A 13,286-nucleotide genomic window follows, 5' to 3' on the forward strand; every position below is an offset into this window, starting at 1 on the left:
ATAACACAACATATAAGCATGATCACTATGCCTCAAACTTAATTTAATAAAAGTTTTTGTTGGTTCCAAAATTTGGAAACATGGAATTTTAATTTCTTCTTTGTTTGAAAATTTGGGATGTTACACAAAAGGATGAACTATTTTAGTAAAATGATGACCAACAGCTTTATCTTGTTTGTAGAATGCCATGCATATATTGTAAATTAGTGCAATTTTTTGATCTCCTATAAAAAAGACAAATTTTGATGCTATAACACGACTACGTACAGGAATTTTTTTTGTCTTTTTTGTACACGTCACATAAAATATTGTTTCTCCATGAAAACTTGTGCACTAACAAATAATGTCACGATGTACCTCAAAAAATTTATGTCAGAATTTTTTTGACATTTTTAAAATTATTTTTAATTTTTTTGTATAATGGGAGCATTTGGTCATATGAGCCAAAACGCCACCTCCATATATAGATGCATAAGTTTTGTGATTGACTAGATCAGTTCTTCTCTTCTCAAATCTGATGGATTCAGTCATGCTCATGAATTGACAGGCTCGTGACACTATGTATGCTAAAATTACATAAATGAAGTAGGTACATGATGGAATAGGAATAGGTTGGAAGTATGGAAAATGGAAAAGGCACAAGTCATACTCCTCGATTCCCCCTCCCAATGTCTCCTCGGTTCCCTCGCACCACAAACACAGAAAATTGGAGTTAGGCCGAGCGGGAATCCTGGAACTAATTACCGAGGAGAGGGAAAAGAAAACTTAGCAATCAGCGGTGTACATCGATAACCATCGTGACCTCTCTCTCTGCCTTTCTTCTCCGAGCAATCTCCGCGCCGCCGCTCCACCGTTCCTGATCCTTGCTGGCATCCAACAATGTCGCATCCAGGTACGCCGCTCCGGCTCCTCAAACCCCGGCCGAATCCCTTGCCAAAGCCGCATCCACTACGGGCCTGCCGGCCGGTGACGACGACGACGGGGCCGGCCTCGTTGTTTTGCTCGGCTCCGGCTGGAGCTTTCCGTCGATTTACCGGCCGTGGAAGGCGCTGGTCGTCCTCGCCATCTAGCGCGTCGACGGCTCGCCATCCGCGGTCACGGCCTGCCTTCGAGGCCGGCCACCGCCGCACGGGAGCTCCGGCGCCGCTGCTCCGTCGCCGTCTTCGCGGGGTCGCCCGAAGGAAGGGACTCCATCGGCACGGCTGTCATCGCTGCATCTGAAGTCCGGGAGGGGCACGTCCACGTCCCGCCGGAGCTCGCCCCCAATCCCCACCACTCCGCCGCCGTTCAGGAGGAGTTCCTCGTCGACATCAAGGTCAGATTTTTTTCCCCTGACCCGCGCTCGAATCGAATACGACCCCACACCAAAAACAATATCGCCAAGATAACCGATTTGGAACCACAGGCAAGGAATACGAGGATTTCTCGCACCTTCTGCCAGACGAGTCCCGCTGCTACTCATGCTGACGGACAAGGTATTATATATGTTTCCATCTCAACATACATAGTTGTCGCTTGCTTGAATGCTTGCTTGCTGCCCGTACAAAGCACATACCGCCTATACTGCTGCTAGGAAGACAAATTCCGCTGACTGCATTCTTCCGCTCTGGAACTAGTACATCATGTATCAAGTGTTGTTATATATACACGGTCAGCCAATTTATTCATCCTAGTTTCATGCATTGTGCTGCTGCACACTAACATGAAAGACTTTTCACGCAGGCTGTGCCGGGTGTGCTCGAGGACATGTGCTCAATCACCATTGATGGTAGCGCTGGCCTCATCCTGCAGCAGCGGCAGCTAACATGACGAGGCGCAGCAGGTCGAGATCGACTCCGGGCACAGGCCACTGCCCACCCAAAGATCGTCGAGGTGCAGGCGTGCAGCGCAGGTTCAGGGGAGGCCGCCAAGAGCATGATGTAGCAGCCGGAGAGCTCAAGGTCGCTTTAATTGCTTTCCTTTTTTATGTGCCTGCCGTTGCCCTATTACTAGGTTGTTGGAAGTACTGGCCGTTTGTAGATGACGTTGTATGTACCAGTTTGTTGTTCATTGCGAAGTACTACATGCTACTGTTTGTTTTGATAGCCATGATTGGCGAGCAGGTACCACATTTGTGGCTCTCCTGCTGTGGTTTGAAACTCCCTGGTATTTTGGTTTTTCTTGAAGTACTGAGTTCTATGTAATATTCTCTTAGATGCATCGTGTAGCTCTCTATAGGAGTCCTGTGTGTACTTTTAGTGTTGCATTATTGTTGTTGGCTGGTTCTTGTATAGTGTTGTATATACAATCGAGCAAGCAACAATAAGTTGATTTTGTTGTTAAAGGCCTTTTTTTTGTGGGCGTTCTGGATTGGTGATGTTTAGTTCTCTTCATCAAATTTTGTTTATTTGTTGTGGTATTCGCTTGTTGTGGGTTCATTGTGTTGATAGCACGGATAAGAACAGAATGTTACTACATTTGATCTTAGCTTATAAATCGTAGTATTGTACTTTCACTGAACCTGTTAGCTTTTGTCTATGTCTAATAATCATTGCTTTTGTCTACCAGTACTATCCTTTCAAGTATCTGGCTTATGTTAAAGGTTTTTTTACTGTACATTATTTACTTAATCTAGCTATACTATCCGTACAAGTATTTGCTTTATTAATACTATATTTAAATAATCATAGCTGTGAATTTTATGTGATTGATCAATTTTCTGTTAAAGGGTTTTTTCTTGTTGTTACTGGATATTATGGGGATACTGTTGTGTAATCTATTCTTGTTGTTAATTAATGTCAATGCAATGAGCCAGTTATGCTTTTCTGTGAAAAGTTGGGAATCTAAATTGTCAAATATCGGTGGCTTTTTCATGTTTGGAAATAGCTATGCTTGAGTAGGTTCTGAACTGCTAAATGTGTGTTGTTAATTCCAAGTGTCTTATTGTATGCAGACAATGCAGAGCTTCTCACCCCCAAGGCATGTCGCAACGACCTTGCCACTGTTGTTTAGGAGCTTGTAGACATCGGTATTTGAAGGTACCTCCTTGGTCACAATCAAGTCGATTACTGCATTTTTTCATATATAGTGCAAGAACTTGAAGGTTGAGGATTTCTTCTCCATTTGTTTGTTTAGTGCTTATACAAATGAGAGCGGACATTTTGAGCATATGTGCATTGCACATTCATATCTGTACTGTCTCACCATCGCATGGGCTCCTGGGATGTGAGCACTGACGCCAGTCTGACTCACCATTTAGCGATGCTCCCAGTTTTTGCCTCCATATGTTGTCCTCGCTCGTGTTGCTAGAGTATTTCATGTGCATAGAACATGTGTTGATGTATGCGGCACACAATACCGTCTGTCACTGCGAGGTGTACCGTGTCCACCATAAAGCTGAGATTGAGATGCAGGTATTTTACTTCTCATCCTGGGATGAGTGTGCCGCCAAGCTACTACTAGAAAACTAATCTGTTAGTTTTTTTACTTCATGCTTTTATCAAGCTCGTGACCCTGTTCGTTTTAGAGGCTTTAGATCAAAAAGTAATGACCGAGACTGTACCCAAAACTAGCATATTATACTGAAAAAAGTGTAGTGTTGACCATGATTAGCATTTGTGCAGTTTATATAGAACTTAGGACAAGGGTAAGGTTCTCCCAGTTATAATACCGGCAATTAAATGTTTAGTTTTGCCAGCCAGTTAACCTTCAGGTGACTGCAAAAATTCAGATGTTGCCCTCTAGTCTTATCAGTTGTTAATACAAGACAATGAAACAGATAAGTCAAACTCTATGTCCCTATGCTACAGAGCCCTATCCTACTACCCTACGAGTTAATCGGAAGACATCGCTAAGCAACGTTGGTAACCGTCTACGCGCATGTGGGCTGAGCTCTTGTATCCCAAGGGGAAACAAACGTCGTGGACATGGGTGCGTAGTGAGCAGGTTCTCAACCACAACATTTCCTATACAAATTTGATTTGCTTCGCTCATATGAATTGGATTGAACTGACTCTAGGAGAGAATGATTTATAAGTGGTGCTGATTGAATGTATTGCAAGCTTGTGATACTTTGATCACATGTAACATGTTTTATCTTGAATCTTGATCTGTAGTTTTGCATTTCTGTTCTGTATTGAGGGTTGATCTGTTATTGTTTCCCGAAAATAAACTCCATTATTTGCGCATAACAGCCTTGTCTTTCATTCTATTTTTCTTGCGTTATTGAAATCAATTCTTGTTTGTGTTGTTGGTTATGTATATATGATCTTCCTCACCTATGGAACTTAATTGTATATGCTCGATCAACCATTGTTTACATGCTTGTTTATGCTGTTGTAGGACACTTATCCACCTGATTCATTTGTTTGTACTAACATAATTTTCGTCACCTACCATGCGGTCCTCGACTTTGCCTCCCTGCCTCCAAACCTCGATTTCATCTTGCTTATTCTCATGCCCATTTTTGTAGTTAAGGTCAAGGAGCTACTGTTGTCCCAGGCATCGGATGCACCACAGGTTAGCGCTTGTTGGCGCACACCGAGACCGCCATCCCCATCTTAGGTGATCTCCAGCTCTTTTCTGAGCTATGGTTGTGGCATTCTAGCGTTAGGTTTTGTGTAGCTAGTGTCCTAGTGCCACACAAATTGCCATCTTTTGATTACACCATCATCATGTTCTCAATAATTACCTAGTTCTACCTATGGAATGTGGGAATGTTTGGCATCTTGCTGAAAATAAGGAGTTCCATGTCTCTTTGGTATCCAAGTGCCAAATTTTGATCTTGTGACAATTTAGTCCATTTTTGCCTAGAACCACCCTACTATTTTTCTTGTACCTATTGTTGCAGGTTTTACATTGACATACATAGCTAACTTTGTGAAGTTGAACTTTTCTCCTTCGACATGCTTCATCGATACCATCCCAGTATCATCTTGTCTAACAGCTGTGACCTTCATACTTCGTGTGATGTAATCTGGTAGTGGGATGCAAAATACTGAGTTTTTATATCAAGTGCCCTACTTTCAGTGATTTATCAAAAAAAAAAAAAAATTGTTGTTGCATATGACACCACCTGGAATGGTTAAATAGGTTTCCATTGCTAGCAAAACTTCAATTCTGTACTTTGACATGTTCTGTCTTGTAAGTTATAGAAATTCCTTGAAAGATAGAAGATCCTATTTGAGTCCATAGTTTGTTTCAACACTATGAAGATCATATTTTCAGCAATCATCTCATCATACTTTCCTTGTCATTTTTTCAGACTACAATCTTGAAGATCCGGTACATGTGTTGGAAGCTCTTCCCAGATCGCTCAACTTGACCAAGGCGGTGAGGACCGAGTTCTAGGGTGCTGCGCTCATGTTTCCTTCCTCCAACAGGGAAGGTGGAGAAAGATGTCGGCGGTGGCAGGGAGCATGGGATCGATGGAGGAAGCTGACACTAGGAGCTTTCTTAGGTGGTCTATGTCAAGGAAGAGCGTGTCACCCACAATAACTGAGAGAGCAGCATCAAAAATATGGGAAAAGTCGTCCATGTGTTCATTGCCTTCTGAGATGATACTTGAGGGAACTATGCGAGTTGGCCATCTGATTTGTCTTCTTCCTTGCCCAGCGGCATGCTCAGCTTCAACTTCCAGGTTTACGACCTTTCTCCCATCACTTCTCACGGGTTTTCTTTGGTCAGTTCAACTACACCACATACTTATGGAAGTGCTTCTCACATATGAACATCTTTGTTTATGCCAGAATTGCCTTAGTTTAAGGATGCATACCATGTTGTTAGTGAGATGCATATGGGTTTCCTTTGGTTGCCTAATTCTGTTGCCTTCGGTAGCATATATGTTGCCTATGCATGAATGATTTGATTTTGGATTGATTAATTTGCAACCCCTTTAACCAAAATTCTGTTAGTAGTGCCTTTGCTTTGTACTTCTTATCATTTTCATTGTTTTTTATAAGCATATATATACATCATCTTATGATCTTTAGACTTAAACTTTTTCATTTTTACAGTATACCACAACAATAAGCATGGCATCTGACCAAGTGGCCACTTTTTTCATAGCTTATTGTTCTTTTGTTGGAAGCTACATCAGAAAGATGAGGCACTACGAAAATTTCAATAGTATGAAATTTTTTCAGCGTGAAGGTACTTGAGGAGGTGAGGCTGCTCTGCCATTAGAACTAGTTTCTTTGGTCAAATTACGATGCTAGTATACTGTCCAACTACATTCTGCTCTCGTCTCGTTTCAAGTTGTTCACCAATATGTTTGGCATAATTGGTGCTTTACTACTTGTTGGCATCGTGGACTCCAATGTTGTAATCACAGAGTAGTAATAGTGTGGTTATGATGTCCGTAGATGATTTAATTGCACTTATATTATACGGAATGTCCTCTTTTCTGCTTATCAACATTAGTAAGGCTGGAAGGCGGAAGCTGTCTGTTGATGTGAAGTCATAGTAGTCTTAGTTAATTAGATGGTAATATATTGTTGTAGAAATCTGTTGTACATAGGAAGCAAATTTTGTAGGAGATATTGATTACGTGCCTAATTCCTCAAGTGCTTAATACTATTAGAAGTGGTAGATACAAGAAAATATCAGACCCACTTTGGAGCTGCCAAATGAATTTGCAGAGTTATATTTTTTTATATCTATATTTCTGGTTATGCTGCTAAGACTATCAAGGCATATTGCAGTGTTGTATTTTTGGTTTATATCTATATTTCTAGTTATGCTGCTAAGACTATCAAGGTATGTGGTTCCAGACTTCCAGTTTTGACACCAGCAAAGAGAACTCCTGGAGATGACAGAATAAGAGGCATTTCGGACCCCTGCAATGGAGTGCTCTTCTTCCAGGTTTGTGTGTGTTGTTACTTTTCTTCGATGAATTATCATTGATCATTATGGACTATGTACTTTTGTATGACTTTGTGATTTGAGGGATGAAACAAATTGTATAGGACTACAAAGTGATTCCACCATGATGAAATTTCGATAATGATGCATTGTTACTGGTTTTTCTATCTTGGACATTGATTAATCGTGTTACTATATAAAGCACTATCATGTATAACTTAAAGGTTCAGTTTTTAGAGTAACATGGTTATGTCAACCCATCCTGCGTATGTGCTGTGTAGAAAATTGTAGAACACATACTAGTTGTGTGTGTGATGTGCCTTGTGACTATCCATTAAATTTCAGGGGGTGATTTTCTTGTGATGTATTTATGAACATGGACCTACTGTCTATTCTTCGTCTAAGTCGTATACATCTAATGGTTTCTTGCGACCTAATGCTAGCTGTTCCTTGTGTTGTGAAGCTTGAGCAACTCGTTTCTAATTTACTAGGTGCTGACACTAGTTGTCACCTGAGTAGTTGTTACTGGTTGAGTTAATTAATCTCAACCTTAATCCATCTTTCGATTTAATGCGGGGGTGACCTGGAGTTTAAATTACTTCAGTGCATGCTGGTTTTGGTGTCTGCTATCTTCTAGCTATTTGGAGGTGAACTAGACTTGAATGATACAAGAGGCCAAGCTCCTTTGTTTAGTTGGCTTATATGAAATATGTTGTTGTCTTGTTGATACTTGTGTTGCTCGTAGAAAAATAGATTTATGTTGCTGAAATGGCTTTATCAGTTCCATCCTTTCTATTTCATGATGAGTTATCTGTCGGATCTGGAGTTGATTCTGCATATGTCTTGCAGGAGAAGCATGATGTTGTGGTTGAGAAACATCAAAGTAGAGGAGCAGCGGACTCCACTATCCTCTTCTTTCCTTTCTATCAAGGTATTGACCAAAGGAACCCGTTGCACGATTTTAGGACTTGAGCAAGTTGTCGTACTTCTACATATGTCTGTGTGAGAGCTTCTGATTCACATACATGAAGTGCTACTCCTTTTAGGACTGCTTGTGCAAATGTGATGTGTGTTCCAATTCTTTCCCTTTTTGTGCAAATAGTCAGTGTTGCTAGCTGTCTTGTAGCATTACTGCAACACCTTGAATAAATGTGTTGTTTGAGAGGCAGGATGTGTTCATAGAGCTACTTGTTTCATACCTTCCCCAATTATCTTAATAGTTGGGTAAAAAGTGTGGTATGATTATGAATGACCCAAACCTGGTTGAAGTTGTCCTAGTATTGTGATGAAAACCATATTTACTATTAAGAATCCCAGATTATTTTGTGCAGAATTTATATTACCCAAGTATTTCAGCTTGAGAAGTTGTCGGTGCTAGATCCAATGTCTTGAGGATTAGTGATGTTTCTTGTTTCATTTTTCTAGTCTTAGCTTCAGAAATTGTATTTCACTTCCTGGTTCCTCTCTTGTAGTTAGTGGATATGCTTCTGAGGGAAGAAAGTCAGGGGACAATGCAGTTTGTTGTGGTTATTAATGATTATCATCAGCACTTCATCATTTCAAGTATTAGTACACGCGGCATGCCAAGGTTTGCTATAAATCTTGAACATTCTGATTCCAATTTTCATGTATACTACAATCTTTCATCTGATTGACTGATTCAATTCAAGTCAACAAGATCTTATTTGCTTACTACTTGTTTCATATCTGGCTTTCCATCAAATGCCACCTTCATATTAGGTTAGATCCTAAGTGCATTAGAGCATCTCTAGTGGTTCCTCTAAATGAGGTCCTCTATATCTCCATATAGATGACTATCTATAAAGATTCCTTTTTAGATGATCTCAGTTTTTCAGTGGTTCCTCTGTATCTAGGACATCTAAATTCTCTCTCATATAGTTTAGTAATATTTCAAACAACAGCAATTCAATCACATTTCAGTATAGGCAATGCAATTCATATTTCAGTAACAGCAATTCAATCATATTTCAGTGTACTACAGAAACTAGGAGCACAGTACAAAAACTAGCAGAGAAGATTGTCCCGTCCGCGTCGGGGTCCAGCGCCGCCGCCCAGCGCCGACGCCCAGCGTCGGGGTCCGATTTCGGCCGCTGCCTTCGATTTCGACCGTCGCCCAGCGCCGCGGCCAGCGCCATTACCGGCCCCGCCCAGCGCCACCGCCCTTCCTCGATTTCGGCCGCCGCCTTCGATTTCGACCGCCGCCCAGCGCCGCCCAGAGCCCCCGCGACGGCGACTGCGACCTCGCGGGAGACGCTCCCGCCTTCTTTGGTCTCCAGATGCGCGCGGGAAGGAAAGCGCGGGGCAGCAATTTGGTTTAGATGGCCGTGGCTTCGTCCTCTATATTTGGAGGATGGAGCGAGGATATGGGAGCTCCTCTAAATTTAGAGGACGGGATAGAGAGACCACTGGGAGCCTTTTTTTTCCTCACGACCATCTAAATGGCTTTGGATGGCCCTTTAGAGGAACCACTAGGGATGCTCTTAGGAATCGAAGAATTCATTGACAGTGCCGACTTTTTGGGGGTCAATATGACATGCTACTGTAGCTTTACTATGAACACATGACAATAATAGATGCATGGATATGGCCCTGTTTTGACATGTGCACTGTCATGTTCAGCATATTTTATTATTTCGGTTCCATAATTCTTGTCATGATTGTAGCTCAAATTTGAACTAAAATCACGACAAAAATTATGGAACGGAAGTAATAAATGTCAGTGCACTTTCTCTGATCTGCAAGTCTGTTTCACATTATTTTCTTCCATGCACATATGTATATAAGATAGATATTATACAGCTGTCCATTTCAACCTACCCTGTCATCCTCTATGAACTGACAGTTGAGCCGTGGTGCCTCTTGATGCTAATGATCGTGTTTGTATAAGTTTACATGTCCTGTAGCTGTGTGAAAGTTGATTTCCATGGTCTACTCAAATGAAGATGTTAATATGTGAAATATTTGTGATAAACTGATATCTATCTTCCGCCTTGTTCTGACCATAATTTTTTTGTGACAGAGCATTGTCTAGAGCGTGGAGCTGTTGGAGCTGGGCGAAAGAAGCAGTGCTGCGCCGTGACACATATGTCGGTGGCTTGGTATCCAACCTCCAGGTGGTGGAACTGTTTGTGTGCGTTGCCAAGAACATAAGCATCTGATTTCCTCCTTCACATCTGACCTCGCTGGCCTTCCTCGACTTCTCCTTGCATGCGTGAGTGCTACTGAGGCTATATTTAACTTTGTTTCCATGCACCATCATGGTTGTTGGTTCTAGTTACACAAAAATGGAATCACCTTCCAGTCTTGTACTGCAGCACCAGCTGTTGGTTTTGGTCTCACCATTTATCGCCTTGTAATCCAGTAAATTGCTTTATCAGTTCCGTCCTTCAATAAGAAATTTGGAAGTACACCAGTGTCTTTGCATTTGGGCACCTAAAGTACGATGAAGATGAACAATGCTTGGAACTTTGGAAGGATCACACATCACAACTAGATCCTTATTTCTGTAGGTAATCGTGCCGTTTCGAAGTCCAGAAGCGTCACACAGAAAGATGTCCAGCCCCAACGGTCTATAAGAATTCCAGCCCCAACGGTCTATATAAATGGTATACTGTTTCTGTCCTTGTAATGTGAATACTAGTTGACATCTTTAAACATCATTGCTACTGTAATGCTTCCAATCAGGAGTTGTAACTGCTTCCGTTGGTGTTTTTGAACTTGCGGTTATGGTTGGTTAGGCTTGTGTAGTAGTTGGCTAGTGTACAACTTAAATCTAGCTTACTAGATTGGATCGGAAAAAGCACTCACTTATTGTGTTTACGAATCTGGCAAGGAATTAACTGGTGGTGGTCTGTTTGGATTTCGTATGAACATGTGGAAGAGAAGATCGTTCCAGCCACTAAGGAGATTTTCACAAGCGAGCTACAATGGCTGCTGTCTTCTGCCGTGCGATTTTCATTCCAGACGGGCTTGCTCTTGAACTTGAGAGATGTTACGTAGTGCAGCTATGTGGGTGATGTATGTGTCGTGGAGCTTTGAGGGTAACTAGATGGGTATCGTCAGATATACAAGACTATATTTTGATGTGTAGCTGATGTTTCTTTTTTGAGCTAATTACAGCAGTGGCTGCGTGTGGTGTTGGTTCTTGTAACCTTCCTTGAACCAATTCTTGTACTTGATCATCAATTTGTAGCTAACTAGCTAGCTTATACATATTTACTTTGGTCTTCATTGTGTGTATGAGCAATTTTGTTGTAATTTTGAATTAGATCGTCTACATAAGCTTTGAAGGCATGAGATATATGTATAGCTGGTCCCCCCCTTTTTTTTGGAAATTTCATCTGCAGTTGCTACGTACATTGTGCGTGCAGAATTATCGAGGCGGTAGATATTGTGTGTAAAATTTATGCAGAATATTTACTACTGTTTTTAGGTTGTTCTTGAGAGTCTCTATCAGTAACTGTTGTTTTTCTATGTTCCTCTGAAAGCTGAGTATGTACACGTGGTATATTATTTTTATAGAAGAAGACTCCTTATTGAAAATTCTATAAATTTGCCCCCACAAGAGTTGACACACTGGTTGTTGGAAGAGTTGTAGAAATTTGCATCGTCGAATTCTGGTGGTAGCTTGAGCCACCGCTACCTCAATCACTAGGCCTATATACCTTGTTCTCATTTAACGTGTGTGAATTGAATTATCTGGCTGCTGGATAGAATAGATGCCTTCTGGTCATCAAGAGAGGGTCATGTAGGTACTAGTTACTGAGAGAGGCCGGGTCGCACATGTTGTAGTCAGTGCACTGCTGGAAATCACCAAAGCGATGCTCTTGAGTCAGATTCCTTGAAATTTGCACCGTCTCACAGCTGGAAGGTACTGTAATCAGTTATTACAAGTAATTGGTGGAAGATGGAACTAATGGAGTGAGTTCATGTCAGCGATCCTTGTGACAAGGCATCCCTACCGTCCATCTTAGTGAGATCTCTTCCTCTCAACAAGTAGCTAGCAAACAGTGAGCCAAAACATTCTTCCTTCCCTTCAAAGTATGCCTATAAATATGAGTTTACTATCACTATTCCGCGTGTGGTATCGTGTGTGACTTGTTTTAGGTGAATCGTTACTATCTCAACGACTGGGCGTCTGCCCTGTTCTCACTTACCCGTATGGATTGAGTTCTCTGGCTAGTACTCCAATGTGTTTCAGCGGCTAGATAAAATAAACCGTCTTCCAGTCATTAAAGGGTGATCATAATAACTGACAGAGGTCCCATGTAGTAAATAAGAGGTGCCGCACGTACCTTTAGTAGTTAATACACCATTGGGAACCACCAAACCAATGCTCTGGAGTTTGTCTCCTTGAAATATGTATCGTCCATAGCTAGAAGGGAATCAGTTATTACGAGTATAATTGGTAACAGAGCAAATAAGTAGAGAGAGTCCACGTGAGCAATCCGTGTGACAAGACATCTGTACCGTTCATCTTTGTGAGATCTCTCCATATCTCAACAAGTAGCTGGCAAAGAGAGAACCAAGAAGTTCTCTGTTCCCTCCAAAACACTCCTATATATACGAGTCCACTGTCACAAATCCGCGTGCGGTATCGTGTGTGACTTGTGACTTTGGACTTTGGCGAGGAGAGGAGAGGAGAGGGTGTGGCACTCCGGCCGGATCACTCGGGCGACGGATTGGAGGCAAGATGAGCGTGTGGCATGGGGAGCGAGCCCTGCTAGTCGATTCCAGCGAGCCGACGATTTCGGGATTCCAGCAGGTATGTCGTCTCCGGCGAGCCGATGATTTTCGGATTCCAGCAGGTATGTCGTCTGCCCAATACAGCATCGTTGATCCTGGAGTTTTTGTTGTTGTTTTTTTGAAGTGGCTTGGTCTTGGTTTTGCTAGTAGCCATCATGCATGGTGTCTTCCACAGAGAAGAAGTGTAGAGGTGGGTGGAATCTCTAGATAAAATCATTTCTTGTGCCATGGTGTTTCGGCTCGCACGCGCGTGTACTAGTACTAGTACTATTCACTTAGTCCACCTGAAACGAGAGAGAGACGCGTGCGCAGCAGCAGAGAGAGAGAGAGGCGCGTGCGCAGCGGAGAACACTTTGCCCTTAGAATGACGATGGAAGGAATACTGATGGGATTATAGGGAATTGAAACAAGCTTAATACAATTAAGCAATCATATGAACATGCATAAATTAGAACACATGTTTAAATATATTATCTATAATAAAATTTCCTATCCCGTGGCAACACATGGGCAATTGTCCTAGTATTGTTAATAAACCACAGGCAGCACCTAAGGAGAGGCCAGTTTGGAAGAAACCGAGAGAAGGAACAATAAAAATCAATGTGGACTCAGGCTTTATCGAGTTGGACACTAAATTTTCTATAATATGCTATGCAAAAAATAATATTTAAGCATTGCAC

General features: G+C 41.8%; 1 long non-coding RNA gene across 6 annotated transcripts; it reads left to right on the plus strand.

The window, feature by feature from the left end:
• Positions 1-1,206: 1,206 nt before the first annotated feature.
• On the plus strand, positions 1,207-11,139 carry LOC124677839. 6 transcript variants are annotated; one of them, XR_006994247.1, is made up of 13 exons: positions 1,207-1,315; positions 1,406-1,475; positions 1,723-1,940; positions 2,933-3,017; positions 4,451-4,542; positions 5,243-5,617; positions 5,994-6,141; positions 6,750-6,840; positions 7,690-7,771; positions 8,313-8,428; positions 9,881-10,072; positions 10,371-10,466; positions 10,694-11,139. It is a non-coding gene; the product is annotated as an uncharacterized LOC124677839 (long non-coding RNA). The 6 variants fall into 6 exon arrangements; XR_006994248.1 differs by having other exon boundaries at positions 1,710-1,940; positions 10,371-11,139; XR_006994243.1 differs by having other exon boundaries at positions 10,371-11,139.
• Positions 11,140-13,286: the final 2,147 nt, after the last annotated feature.

Source organism: Lolium rigidum, chromosome 7 (genome assembly GCF_022539505.1).
Source record: "Lolium rigidum isolate FL_2022 chromosome 7, APGP_CSIRO_Lrig_0.1, whole genome shotgun sequence".
In the NCBI taxonomy this organism is placed as follows: Eukaryota; Viridiplantae; Streptophyta; class Magnoliopsida; order Poales; family Poaceae; genus Lolium; species Lolium rigidum.